The sequence below is a fragment of the Rana temporaria genome, chromosome 3 (assembly GCF_905171775.1).
Source record: "Rana temporaria chromosome 3, aRanTem1.1, whole genome shotgun sequence".
Taxonomy (NCBI): Eukaryota; Metazoa; Chordata; class Amphibia; order Anura; family Ranidae; genus Rana; species Rana temporaria.
The window spans coordinates 228,729,542-228,742,715 of record NC_053491.1 but is presented as its reverse complement, the minus strand read 5'-3'; the positions used below and the strand labels follow the sequence as shown (position 1 = coordinate 228,742,715).

Below are 13,174 nucleotides of genomic sequence, written 5' to 3'. Positions count from 1 at the left end.
TTGCAGCTCAACAACAGGCTCACCAAGAGAGCATTGCAGGCTTGGAACAGAGACACCAGCAGCAAATGGAGGCCATCGTGAAACAGCTTCAGAGACAGCAGACCGAGGCTGGGAGTCAGGCCAGTAACATACCGACTTTTCGGGTAATACACTTATTGCCAAAGATGACTGCAGATGAGGACCCTGAGATGTTTCTGATCACGTTTGAGAGAGCAGCGGAAAGAGAGAGTTGGCCTAAAGACCAGTGGGCTGGACTAGTGGCCCCCCTTTTATCTGGAGAAGCCCAAAAGGCATATTTTGATTTGGAGTTTGCAGACACAAAAAACTATGATCGATTAAAAGAGGAAATATTGGCACGTTTCGGTGTAACCCTGGATGTCTGTGCTTAGCGGGTCCACAATTGGAGTTATCAGCAGAGGAAGCCACCTCGGTCGCAGATGTATGACCTTGTCCATTTGGCTAGGAAATGGCTGCAGCCAGAAACTCTGTCCGGACCAAAATTTTTGGAGCAAGTAGTCATGGACAAATTTCTTAGGTCTCTTCCTAACACCCTGCAGAAATGGGTGAACCATGGTGGTCCGGAAACCACAGACAAACTTGTAGACCTGGTCGAAAGGTACCTAACAACAGAGAATTTGTCCTCTTCCACCAGAGACGCACAGACTTTTTACCCCAAGATCAGACGCTCCCCACCTATAGGTAAGACTGCATCAAGGGATGGGGGTGGAGAGAGGTACCAAGGAGCAACTAGAGGAATTATCGGGACTACTGCTGATGTTTGGCGAGAACGGCCTGGAGGTCCCATCCCACAGGAGAGGACCAGAAGGTTGATTTGTTATCATTGCCGGGAAGAGGGACATGTAGCATCGGTTTGCCCAGCGGGTGATGAACCCATGCAGTATGACTTTCTGACGGAGAGACGACAGTCCCTTTTTGCAACCACATGCACTGCAGTAAAGGGAAATGAGAAACCTTTATATAGAATGTGCTTAGATGGTAAAAATGTTGTGGTATTGTTGGATTCAGGTAGCCTGGTCACCTTAGTGAAAAGTGATCTAGTGGTGGGAAAAACCTTACATCCTAGGAAAATGGCTGTAGTTTGTGTACATGGGGACACTCGAGAATATCCGGTGACTACGGTTTCCTTTGAAACCTCCCTCGGTAACTTGTGTCACCAGGTGGGTTTAGTTCCCAAACTGCCACATGACGGCATTGTGGGAAGGGATTTCCCAAAATTCTGGGAACTCTGGGACTGCCCAGATTCCCCAGTAGGTGGTTCTTCTGAGTCTGATTCATCTACTCTAGAAGCCTACAGTTTACGTTTAGAACAGAAGATAGATGATAAATAGCAGGCATTATATAATGCCCGTTTAGAAGGCAGAAACCGAGTCAAGCACCTTCGCCACACGATTCAGGCACTGAGGAGGCAGTTCAGCGGTGCACTTCCATTAGCCCAACAGGAGAAATTCTCCAAGACAATAATGGAGCTGCAGAGTGACAAGATGAAGACTGTTAATGAAATGCAGCTTGTGCAACAAGAACAGAGGGATATTGAGACCCGTGCCTTAGAGCTAGAGCTAAAGCTGAAGGGCTTGGAAGAGCTTATTGCCACCCTTAAAGATGCTAGAGGAGCTCAGAAGGTTACAGAATGGCACAAGAAAATGGAGGATGTGCGTCTGCAGGACCTGAAACGAACTTGTGAGTTAAATCAGAAGAAAGAAGAAATGACATTTTTGAATACTGTCATGTCTGAACAGGAGCGAACAATTTACCAATCTGGAGGAAGAGCTTGTTCAACAAGGCAAGTTTCATGAGGAACGTCAAATGGCCTGGGATCAAAGAGAGGTTGAACTTGAGTGTCAGCTAGATATGTATGAGCAGCAACAACATGAAGTGCTTATCACTGCATGGAAGTTTGAAGAAGCTACTGGAGAAATGCCCGATTCTAGTCTACCCCTACCGCAACAACTTGACCTAGCGCTGCACAAAATAAAAGAGCATGTGCGCACCATCCTGGAAACCAAAACCATATGCCAAACGTTACAAGAGAAACTTAAAGAAAAAGGAGCTCTCCTCTGGACAGCTGAGCAAAATGTTTTGAGTCGTGACAAAGTGATAAATGAACTGAGATTGCGAATACCTGCAGTCATAGACAGAGAGAAGCTGCTATCCGAGTTTAACCAAAAAGAAGAGGATTCAGAGATGTGCCAGGCCTTAAAAGTTGCTCATCAAACAATTGAGAATATGCAAGCTCGACTTAATCAAAAAGAAGAAGTTGTTAAGAAATATCAACATCTTTTAGCAAAAGCGCGAGAGGAACAGCAAGAGGGTGCAAAAAAGCATGCAGAGGATCTTAAAGCGCTACATCTGAAGCTGGATGTACATTCAGATGCCTCACTTAGCAAATTTAAGGAGGCTGCTCTGGAGCTTGTGAAGAGACACACTCTGGAAGTGCCATCCACAGCTCACTTACTGCGCTTAGCAGACATGGAGCAGACAGTTGCTGAACAAGACAACTCCCTGTCTGCCCTCTCCAGCAAACTGAAGAATTCCACCACAGAACTGGAGTACCAGAAGCAGATGCATCTGACTAAAATGAGTGAACTGGAAAACCATAAAGCCAGGCTTGAAGAGAATTACATTATGGAGATCAAAAAACCTAAGAGTGAAGCTGAGACACTAAGAGCACAGGTGTCTGAGATGGAAAAGGAAATTAATTACTTGAATACTGAACTTGAATCCCAAAAAGAGGCAAACACCAGAGCTGCAACTGCAACAATGAAGAATCTTGTGGAACGCCTGAAGAACCAAGTATCCCACAAGGTAAAGCAGCAGAAGGCTTTAAGCAAAGCTCTGTTTGCTCTTCGGGCAGAAATGACTGCTCATGCTGAACAGCAGATTATTTCCGCTGCAGCACAAAAGGAGGACAATTTAAACATTCAGCAGATTGTTGACAGACAGACCAAAGATTTAAAGGCACGGATTGAATATTTAAATGAGCTACAACTAAAGCTTAAAGAGGCCCTAAAAACTAGCAAGGCTAGAGAGAATAACCTCACAGAAGACCTTGAAAACCTAAACCAAGAGTTGCGAACAAAGCAGAAAACCCTTAATAAGCAACAGAAGGAAAAAGATGAAGTAGACCAGGAAAATGAGGAACTGAAAAAAAGGGTGAAACGTTTTATGAGCAGCGTACAGAGCAAGTCCGATCTGGACAGTAAACAGAGCATGATAGATGAGCTTCATCTCCATAGATAGATAGGTTCCTGTGTGGTGAAGATAGACGCCTCACGTGGCCAGAGTTTATTTTATGTTTGATTTTGTTTATGCTGTTTGGATGCTTGCACTTGTTTTCAGCAAGATGGAAGAATAAACCAAAATCTTTGGGCCAGATTCACAGATACGACGGCGTATCTCCTGATACGTCGTCGTATCTCTGAGAGTATCTATGCGGCTGATTCATAGAATCAGTTACGCATAGATAGCCCTAAGATCCGACAGGTGTAATTGACTTACACCGTCGGATCTTAGGATGCAATACTTTGGCCGCCGCTGGGTGGAGTTTGCGTCGTTTTCCAGTGTCGGGTATGCAAATGAGCTTTTACGGCGATCCATAAAGGTTTTCGCGTTCATTACGTTGTCGCTAGTCGTTTTTTCCCGTCGCAAAGTTAAGCCTGCTTTAACATGGCTTAACTTTAGACGAGCCATGTTAAAGTATGGCCGTCGTTCCCGGGTCGAATTAAATTTTTTTTTTTTGCGTAAAACGTTCGGGAATACGAAAGTATGTTAAGCATGTCGCCATTCAAAAAAATGACGTCACTTCGCGCAAAGCACGCCAGAATTTCAAAGCGGAGCATGCGCTTAATTTAAATGGTACACGTCCCATTTGAATTAGGCGGGCTTGCGCCGGACCTCTTTACGTTACTCCGCCGCAAGTTTATACTCAAGTGCTTTGTGAATCAGGCACTTACGAGGAAAACTTGCGGCGGTGTAACTTAAAGACGATACGTTACGCCGCTGCAGTTCTTTCTGAATCTGGCCCTTTGTTTTTAACCGTCTTCGACTGCCTGTCTGTATAAATTCAGTGTGTAGTGAACCCATCCAAGGGGTCACACACACACCACTACAGAGCTAACCCCTTACAGTATATATATATATATGTATATATTTACCTACCTTGTGTGTCTCCATATTCCGGCATATGAGTTGGTTGCGACCGGATTGGGGTATCTTGGGGGCCTTGGTGAGTAGCGCTGCAGCTCTGGAGTTTGTGTCACAAGTGAGTCTCATTGATGAACAAGGATTTTGCCTAGATTACTTGTATAAATTAAATGTATTATGTGTATTTTAATCAAGATATGTTTCTGTATTCAAATAGATGTTTCAAGCTCCTGAAGAAGCGACTATGATAGTCACGAGACATTTACAATTGGAAGGAGAATATATAAATGTGAAGCTATTAATGTATGGGTATATATACATAACTGGTACTATACCCTTAAGGCTGCATTCACACCTAGGCGTTTTGTCGCCTGAAGCGCGACGCTACAATGCGCTGGAGGGGAAAAATAACATTGTTCTCTATGGAGATGGTTCACATCTCCACGCCGAACACCGAAACGCCGAACGCCTGAAGCTGAAACAAGTCCCGGACCCTTTTTTTTTCGCGCATATCGGGCGGTTTGGGCGTATTTGAGCATTTCCATTTCCCATAGAAAGTAATGGAAACGCTCGATTCAAGCGACTTGCGCGACAACGAGCGTTTGCTACGGATGTTTTGTCGCTTTAATCAATAGAACTTTTCACCCAGGCAGAAGATTAAAAAAATCTACCAACATAGCAACAATTGATGAAAAGATGATAATTTTTCCTATTGGCTAAAATAAAAAACGTCGAAGTACAAAAACGTCGGACGACGCTGTATGCAAACGTGCAAATAAGCATGAATACGTGCGACAAAACGCCGGAAAAAAACACCAAAAAAAACGACCAAACGACCGACGCTCAGGTGTGAATGCAGCCTTAGGGGTATCATGTGGAGCCCTTTGTTATTTTAGATGTCTTGTGTATTCATTTTTTGAATGTGAAAAATCCTTTTAATGTTTACTAATAGATTTTTACCTTTTATATATACTGTATATATATATATATATATATATATATATATATATATATATATATATATATATATATATATATATATATATATATATATATATATATATATATATATATTGTGACAGGAAGTCAGGTCTTCCACATCTGTCCTGCGAGATTTCTTCACAGTGTACTTGCCGTGATGCAGACCATTCTTCTGGTACATATTACTGGGAAGCGTGTCTCTGTCCCATTCAGAAGGTCTCAGCATCCCTTCCTGTTGAAAAGGCATTAATTGCTCGCTATATTCCCAGAAATACCTCGCTTTCCTCTTTTCCTCGATGACACGGCAGTTATTCCTTTCAAATCTTCAACAGAATCATTTTCATAACCTGGCTCTGAGAAGGTATCACTGATATCATGTTTGTCATCTTCATTGTCTTCTTCTTCCTCTTACTCCTCTTCTTCCTCTTCTTCATTCTCAGAAAGTTTGTGTTCACTACCAAATCCTTCATCATGTTCTTCTTCATCTAAATCAATATTCTCGTCCTCATTGTCCTGCTGGCCATCTGTCTTAATGGCCGATTCGGTAAGCCCCTCTGAGATGAAAAGTGATCAGTTGTGCTCCTCTTTCTTTTGTGAGGGATTTGACACAGAAGCTGAAACAGTAACTTCCACAACCCCAATTGTGGCCACATTCTGTGGAGGACAGAAAAGCTTTTGAGTCTCTATGAAAGGCAAAATGGCACAGCTTCTTCGGCCTATGGAGGGCTCTTCAATTGTCCTTTCCTGCTTTTTGGCTACAGCACCACAAAAACAAGTATTTTCCTTGACTGCATCTATGGCAACCACAGTGCTTGTTGGTTGGCTTGGAAGTGCTGAGCTGATCTTAACCTTAGCCTTTTTTACATAGTTCTTGCACTCTCCATGGATATTCATTTTCTCATCACAAGAAATATTAGTCTTTGGTACCATTTGGGTACTTGCTGCTGTCTTGGCAGCCTTTTGGGAGCAGTCAGGGGATGGCACTTCGATGACAGGGGCAGTCTTAGATGAACAAACCGGAGCAGCCACCCTTCCCGATGCCACCTCTTTTGTTCCCCATATTTCCAAACTAGTTAGCTTTGTGTCCTTGGTCAGATCCTCACAATATGTGTCCCACTGCTCCCAGTGAGATGTTAAGGGTGGACTGTTTCCAAGGATACCAGTAAATGAGTCAAATATTTCAAAGTCTTTGCACTCCTCCAACAACAGAAAATTATCTGCTGGGCTTTGTTGGTATCCCAGTTCTCTGTCCCGAAAAGTCGGTATGTTACTGGCCTGACTCCCAGCCTCGGTCTGCTGTCTCTGAAGCTGTTTCACGATGGCCTCCATTTGCTGCTGGTGTCTCTGTTCCAATCCTGCAATGCTCTCTCGGTGAGCTGCCATGCTCTCTTGGTGAGCCTGTTGTTGAGCTGCGTGAGCCTGTTGTTGAGCTGCCAGGCTCCGCTGCAAACCTGCATTCATCTGCTGTTGTTTGCATTTGCTAAAACCAGCTGTTTCAGTATCTCCTCCATTTTGGGTTTACTTTAATTGCCCGCAGCACTCCACCATGTGTAAGGGGTTAGCTCGGTAGCGGGGTGTGTGACCCCTTGGATGGGTTCACCACACACTGAATTTATACAGACAGGCAGTCGAAGCCGGTTGAAAACAAAGATTTTGGTTTATTCTTCCATCTTGCTGGAAACAAGTGTAAGCATCCAAACAGCATAAACAAAATCAAACATAAAATAAACCCTGGCCACTTGGGGCGTCTATCTTCACCACACAGGAACCTATCTATGGAGTCTGGCTCAGCCTAGTGCTGGTCAGACACTGCTGGTCATACAGCAGAAAAACAATAGTCTTTTGATTTTTATCACACAGAAAAATCAATCCTCTCCTCACCTCCTCAGAAGACTTTCTGGCACTGCTCTCCTTACTCACAAAGACTCAGGATGCAGCAACTCAGTGGTAATCCTCTGGACTACTTATAGAGGCCTTAATTGCCTCATTCTGAACAGCTGGAGTCTTCCAACGGCCTTTAGCCTTTTCTGGCTACATTTGCAGCCGACGCCTAATAACAATTGGTGTATTGTCTAAACAAGGCAGAAATGTATGTTCCGTCTGTGACAACACCCACAGATTTACCTGACTTCCTGTCACAATATATATATATATATATAAATCAAAGGTATTACATGCCCATTTTGGGGGTATTTTATTGATTTTCAAGTCGTTAATGTAATGCAACTGGTCTTTTAATTTCATGTAAATATTAATAATTTGTCTACCAATAAATTAGCTATTTTGTATGATCATACGTCTCCGTGAATAAGTTTCATATTACAGACTATGGCATCTTCGTTATAAAAGAATTCAAAATAAATTACTGTGCGGGTAAATATGACCTTAAAAAAGCACAACATATATATATATATATATGCCTCTAAAGTCCATTTATAATTCCTCAGCTCATGTTTCAATAGTGGTGTCCAATAGCCACCTCAATTAAATTTACTTAAAGCGGAAGTAAACCCATCCATAAAACGTGCCGGAAATATAACACTCCCATTGGTTGTGCTCTCAACCAAACTGTCAAACCATCCAATGGCTCGTGTCATAACTGATCACATGTGCAGCATCATGGAAGTTGTAGATTAAACAGTGGCCAAGATGGCAGCTTCCTTGGCTGAAAATGATAGGGGGGTTTACTTACACTTTAAACAGAACTAGTATGAAGAACCTGAATTTGTCTTTATATTACCCTTCTGGGATCCTTTATACAGAGAGGTTCACACTTGGAAAGGGAAGGCACCATTCTGGACCAATCAGGCTCTGTGGTTTTGAAGAGTGGAATCCATGCTTACAAAAAGGGGTGAGCAAAGGGATGATGTCATACGTATTTTTGTGCTGCTTCATTGACCAATTATAGGCTGGGACAGGACCTGGACCTGCCTGTATAGGTTTACAGCAGTGTAGTCTACAAAAAGTTCTGGCTCTAGTGGCAGGCAGATGTGCATACATCACACAGCTTGCTGAACAGAATTACAAATCCTTTGGCAGGTAAAAACATTTCACACATACGTATCTAAACTGGGCAGCAGTTTCAGGTTTTGAACAGGTCAACAGCATCACTATTCTCCTCCTTTTTGGCTCCTATAGCAGACACCATTGATGCTACTGACAGCATGTAAACATTTTATTTTATTTGATAAAAATTATATTTTTACAGCATTTTCAATTTTGAAACATTGGTTTGGATGCAGCTTTTGTTTTAAAAGTGACAACTACAACTTAAAAAGGGAAAAAAATACATGAAGGACAGAAGTACACAGATTGCATAAAACAAGACTGCTGCACTTAGCACTTATCTTGTTACAAAATACCAGTGCTCTGTAATAACTCAGAGAGAGAGAGGACCTTTATTTAAACAGTTATCCATCAAAGTAATGTATAATTTATGACTCTTTCCCTTTAGCTGACCTATGTACATTTTTAGACTATTACTGATTTTTCTTGTGATTTCCAAGGATTAACATTACTACTGGGTTCAGGTACATAACAAGGACACCATCTTAAGCATGCATCCCAGAGGCTTCAATAAGTACTTCACTTGGTATACTGTAAACTTCCCTATTGTTGTCCAGGAATAAGTTCATTCACTTGCATATGTAAACAAGATAAGTACTGAAGCTGTATATAACATTGGATTTGCAGGGTTTTATAGAAGAAGTTTAGCAGTCAGAATTATGTAAGATAACAAAGCATATGGAGCGAGTGATCAGGACAATGTAATGTACAACATAAGTAAAAAGAGGGACTCCCGCGCTGTCTATAAACTAAGCTAGGGGGCACTACTGCAGACACCTGGTGATCTGTCCTAACCAGAAGAAGTGTAAAATGAATAAATAATGATGTCTGCGCTGTGTGATACAAAGGGAAAAAATGTGACTGATGGGCACACTGATGTCCTGTACACACAATCGGTTCGTCTGATGAAAACGGACCGATGAACCGTTTTCCTCGGACGAACCGATCGTGTGTGGGCCCCATCGTTTTTTTTCCCATCGGTGAAAAAAAATAGAACCTGTTTTAAATTTTTCTTATGGTTAAAAAACCAATAGAAAAAAACGATTGTCTGTGGGGAAATTCATCGGTCAAAGATCCACGCATGCTCAGAATCAAGTCGACGCATGCTCGGAAGCATTGAACTTCATTTTTCTCAGCACGTCGTTGTGTTTTACGTCACTTTGTTGGACACAATTGGATTTTTAACCGATGGTGTGTAGGCAAGACTGATGAAAGTCAGCTTCATGGGATATCAGATGAAAAAATCCATCGGTCCGTTTTCATCAGACAAACCTGATCATGTGTACAGGGCATTAGTGAATGTACACTAAATATGTAAATCACAATAAGTAAGCAATACATGATCAAATAACATCAAATCTTCAACAAACAATAATAAGTGAATAAAAAGCATAAGTGAATAATATGAAATACGTCCAGCGTGAATCACATATAGAAGCCAACATTGGCAAAAGAAGAAATATATAAACAATAAAGTCTCTATGTGGTGATCCCAACACCAACGCACATGTGTTAAAAGGAAGCAAACTTCAGTGTGAACACCTCTTGTGTCTGCTAGCAGCTCACCTCACAGCTGTTACACTAACAGCCTGAAAAATCCTCAGATGTACACAAAGTGGATGGTTACAGCACTGCAGTGATGTCCTATACGCAGCTGAGAAGACTCAGTGCCAGATGTTGAATGTGAAAAAAACAAAGAATATATTTATATAGCGTGACTCTGTATAATGACCAGTGATGGGGCAAGGACAGGTCACACAGTGATGCACTCACTCATAAAAAGGGACCATGGGCGTATTTCCACGAACGACGAGTTCGTAAACCCTCTGTGTGGTTACTCAGACAATGGCAATAGCAGTAAAAATCAAAAGAGGGAGACTCATCGCATAACCCCGCAAAGAGTGTCACATTTATTGAAAAGAACAGAGCTAAAAACTCACATTAAAAAATAATCTGCGGTGTGTATCATCCATGAGCGCCAAGCTCGTCTCCTGCCGTCAGATAGTGGCTAAACCTAGTGCTCCAATCCCGACGCGTATCGTCACATCATGTGACTTCATCAGGGGATACCACTAAGTACAATCCATTGGTTTAAATAGTCTGCTAAATTGAATGCCCGTCGGCCATTTTCTTGAAGCCCGCTATAGGATTGGCTGTTGTAAAAATAATATATTATTCTTTATTCTTTTATTATTCTTCAAGAAAATGGCCGATGGGCATTCAATTTAGCAGACTATTTATTCAATGTACAACATATGGTATACAGTATAATGCAATGGTCAGGACTGTGTAACATACAGAATATCATATGTAGTGCAGTGGTTAGCACTACATAACACACAGCATAGCGGATAAAGTATAGCAGTCAGGACTGTGTGGTCAGTGTACTCCCTGTCTTGTGAAACATACAAAATAGTGTATAGAATGAAGAGGTCAGCAATATGTACTATATAGAATCTGAGGGTCAGGACTATGTACAAAAGTATTTGCTTAGTGTGCCCCCTTTCATAGATGCTCAGTCTGTCTCCTTATATTAGTGGTCAGTGATCAGTGTGCCCCTTTACATTGGTGGTCAGTACTCATTGTGCCCTCTTATAATAGTGGTCAGTGCTTGGTGTTCCCTCTTACATTGTTGGTATTTTTCTCAGTGTGCCCCTTACATTGGACAGTGCTGTGTGTACTCAGTGTTCAATGTGCCCTTTGCATTGGTGATCAGTGCTTAGTGTGCCCATTACATTGGTGGTCAGTGTTCAGTGTGCCCCCTTACATTGGTAGTCAATGCTCACCATGCCCCCTTGCATTGGTGGACAGTGCTGCATGTACTCCCTTTAATTGGTGGTCAGTGCTCAATGTGCAGCCTTATGTTGGTGGTCAGTGTTCAATGTGCCCCACATACACTGGTAGTCAATGCTCAGCATGCCCCCTTGCATTGGTGGACAGTGCTGCATGTACTCCCTTTAATTGGTGGTCAGTGCTCCGTGTGCAGCCTTATGTTGGTGGTCAGTGTTCAATGTGCCCTTTGCATTGGTGGTCAGAGCTTAGTGTGCTCCCTTACAAAGGTGGTTAGTGCTCTGCGCACCACCTTACATTGGTGGCAATGCTCATTGTGCCCCTGTGGTTAGTGCTGAGTGTGTCCCTTTACATTGGTGGTCAATGTTGAGTATAACCTTATATTGGTGGTTAGTACTCAGTGTGCCACCTTACATAGGTTGTCAGTGGTGTGTGTGCCCCCTTACATTGGTGGTCAGTGTTGAGCGTGCCCCCTTACATTGGTGGTCAATACTCAGTGTGCCCATTACATTGATGGTCAGTGCTGAATATGCCCTCTTACATTGGTGGTCAGTGGTCAGTGTGCCCCTTTAACTAAGTGAACAGTCTTTACTTCTTTGGTAAACCAACCCAAATGTCTTTATGCGGTTTTAAAAATAAATACAATTTGTTTTGTAATACTGTGTCAAATAAATGTGCTCATGTTTTTTTTTTTTTTTTTTTAAATAACACTTCCACACTTTTTACCAGGAAAATTATTTAATGCCATGATAAATTAGCCACACAGCATAATAGACCACGCTCTTTGTATCTACAATAACATTAGTTGTGCTCGCTCATCCTAAAACTGGGCAAACTCTAAATAATAAACTGTAATTTTTAATCATTTCTTTCCTATCTTTAAAAATATAGATTTTTTTTTTCAAAAATAATTAAATAACCAAAAAATGCACTGTTTGCAACCCCAAATAATACTGTGTGTCATAAACAACACCAAAGTTGCTAAATCAAAAGACCCATAGCAGAAATGTAACATTTCTCTGGTCAGTAGGGGTTGAAATTGCAGAAGCTGATGTGGTTAAACATCACTGCATTTAAACATTTATTATCAAATGAAAAATTAATCAAAATAAATGGACATCTTTCTTAACGCATAAGCCAAAAAGATTCAGTGAATGCGCCTTGACCTTACCACTATGATTGTTTATAAGGTGTAAGTGTGTATTTGTTTATTTCAGTAAGAAGTGTAATCCAGCATTTCATTGTAGGTTACTTAAGGTCAGAGGGAGCATAACAAGGGCTCAGGCAAATCACACATTGTGAAATATTTTTTCTCATAAACTGAAAAGTCATCTATTGTAACTGTGAAACAGAGGAATTGTTGCTAAAAACAAGCCCAGTAGCAGTTCACTTACAGTACCCTGTTGTGCTAGACTTTAGTTATTGGATATTGTATATGCAGTTGTAACAAATTACATGTTAAATGGATTGAACCAATACATTGCGAGTATGCAGTGAACATTTGCTTAACTATTTGGAAAACAGAAGGTATAAAATATCATTTTACTTCAGAAAATGCTTTTTGTTTAAAAACACAATCACATAGTGGCATTTTATAGGTCATTTCATGCTCTCCGCCTATCCTTTAAAATTAAACCATGAGAATGTGGACAGAATTAAAAAACACTTAAAGCGGTAGTTCACCCCCCCCCCGACACATTTTACCATCGAGACAGGCATTGTAGCGCGAGCTACAGTATGCCTGTCCCGATTTTTTTAACCCCGTACTCACCTTGTAGTCGTCCATCGTAGATTCCGGCTCCCGCGGGGAATGGGCGTGCCTATGGAGAGGGAGGATGATTGACGGCCGGCCCTGGCACGTCACTCTCCCCGAAGACAGCCGGAGTAGGTCTCGGCTCTTCACGGCGCCTGCGCACAGGCTATGCGCACGCGTCGTGAAGACCGAGCCTATTTCGGCTATTTCCGGAGAAGCGTGACGCGCCAGAGCCGGCCGTCAATCATCCTCCGTCTCCATAGGCACGCCCATTCCCCGGAATCTTCGATGGACAACTACAAGGTGAGTACGGCGGTAAAAAATTTGTGACAGGCATACTGTAGCTCGCGCTACAATGCCTGATTTTAAGGTAAAATAAAAAAAAAATAATAATTTCCCGTCGATAGGGTGAACCCCCGCTTT

General features: G+C 42.0%; 1 pseudogene; it reads right to left on the bottom strand.

Moving 5' to 3' along the window:
• Positions 1-4,383: 4,383 nt before the first annotated feature.
• The window catches only part of LOC120930425, a 53,872-nt pseudogene continuing 45,081 nt past the window's right edge, over positions 4,384-13,174 (bottom strand).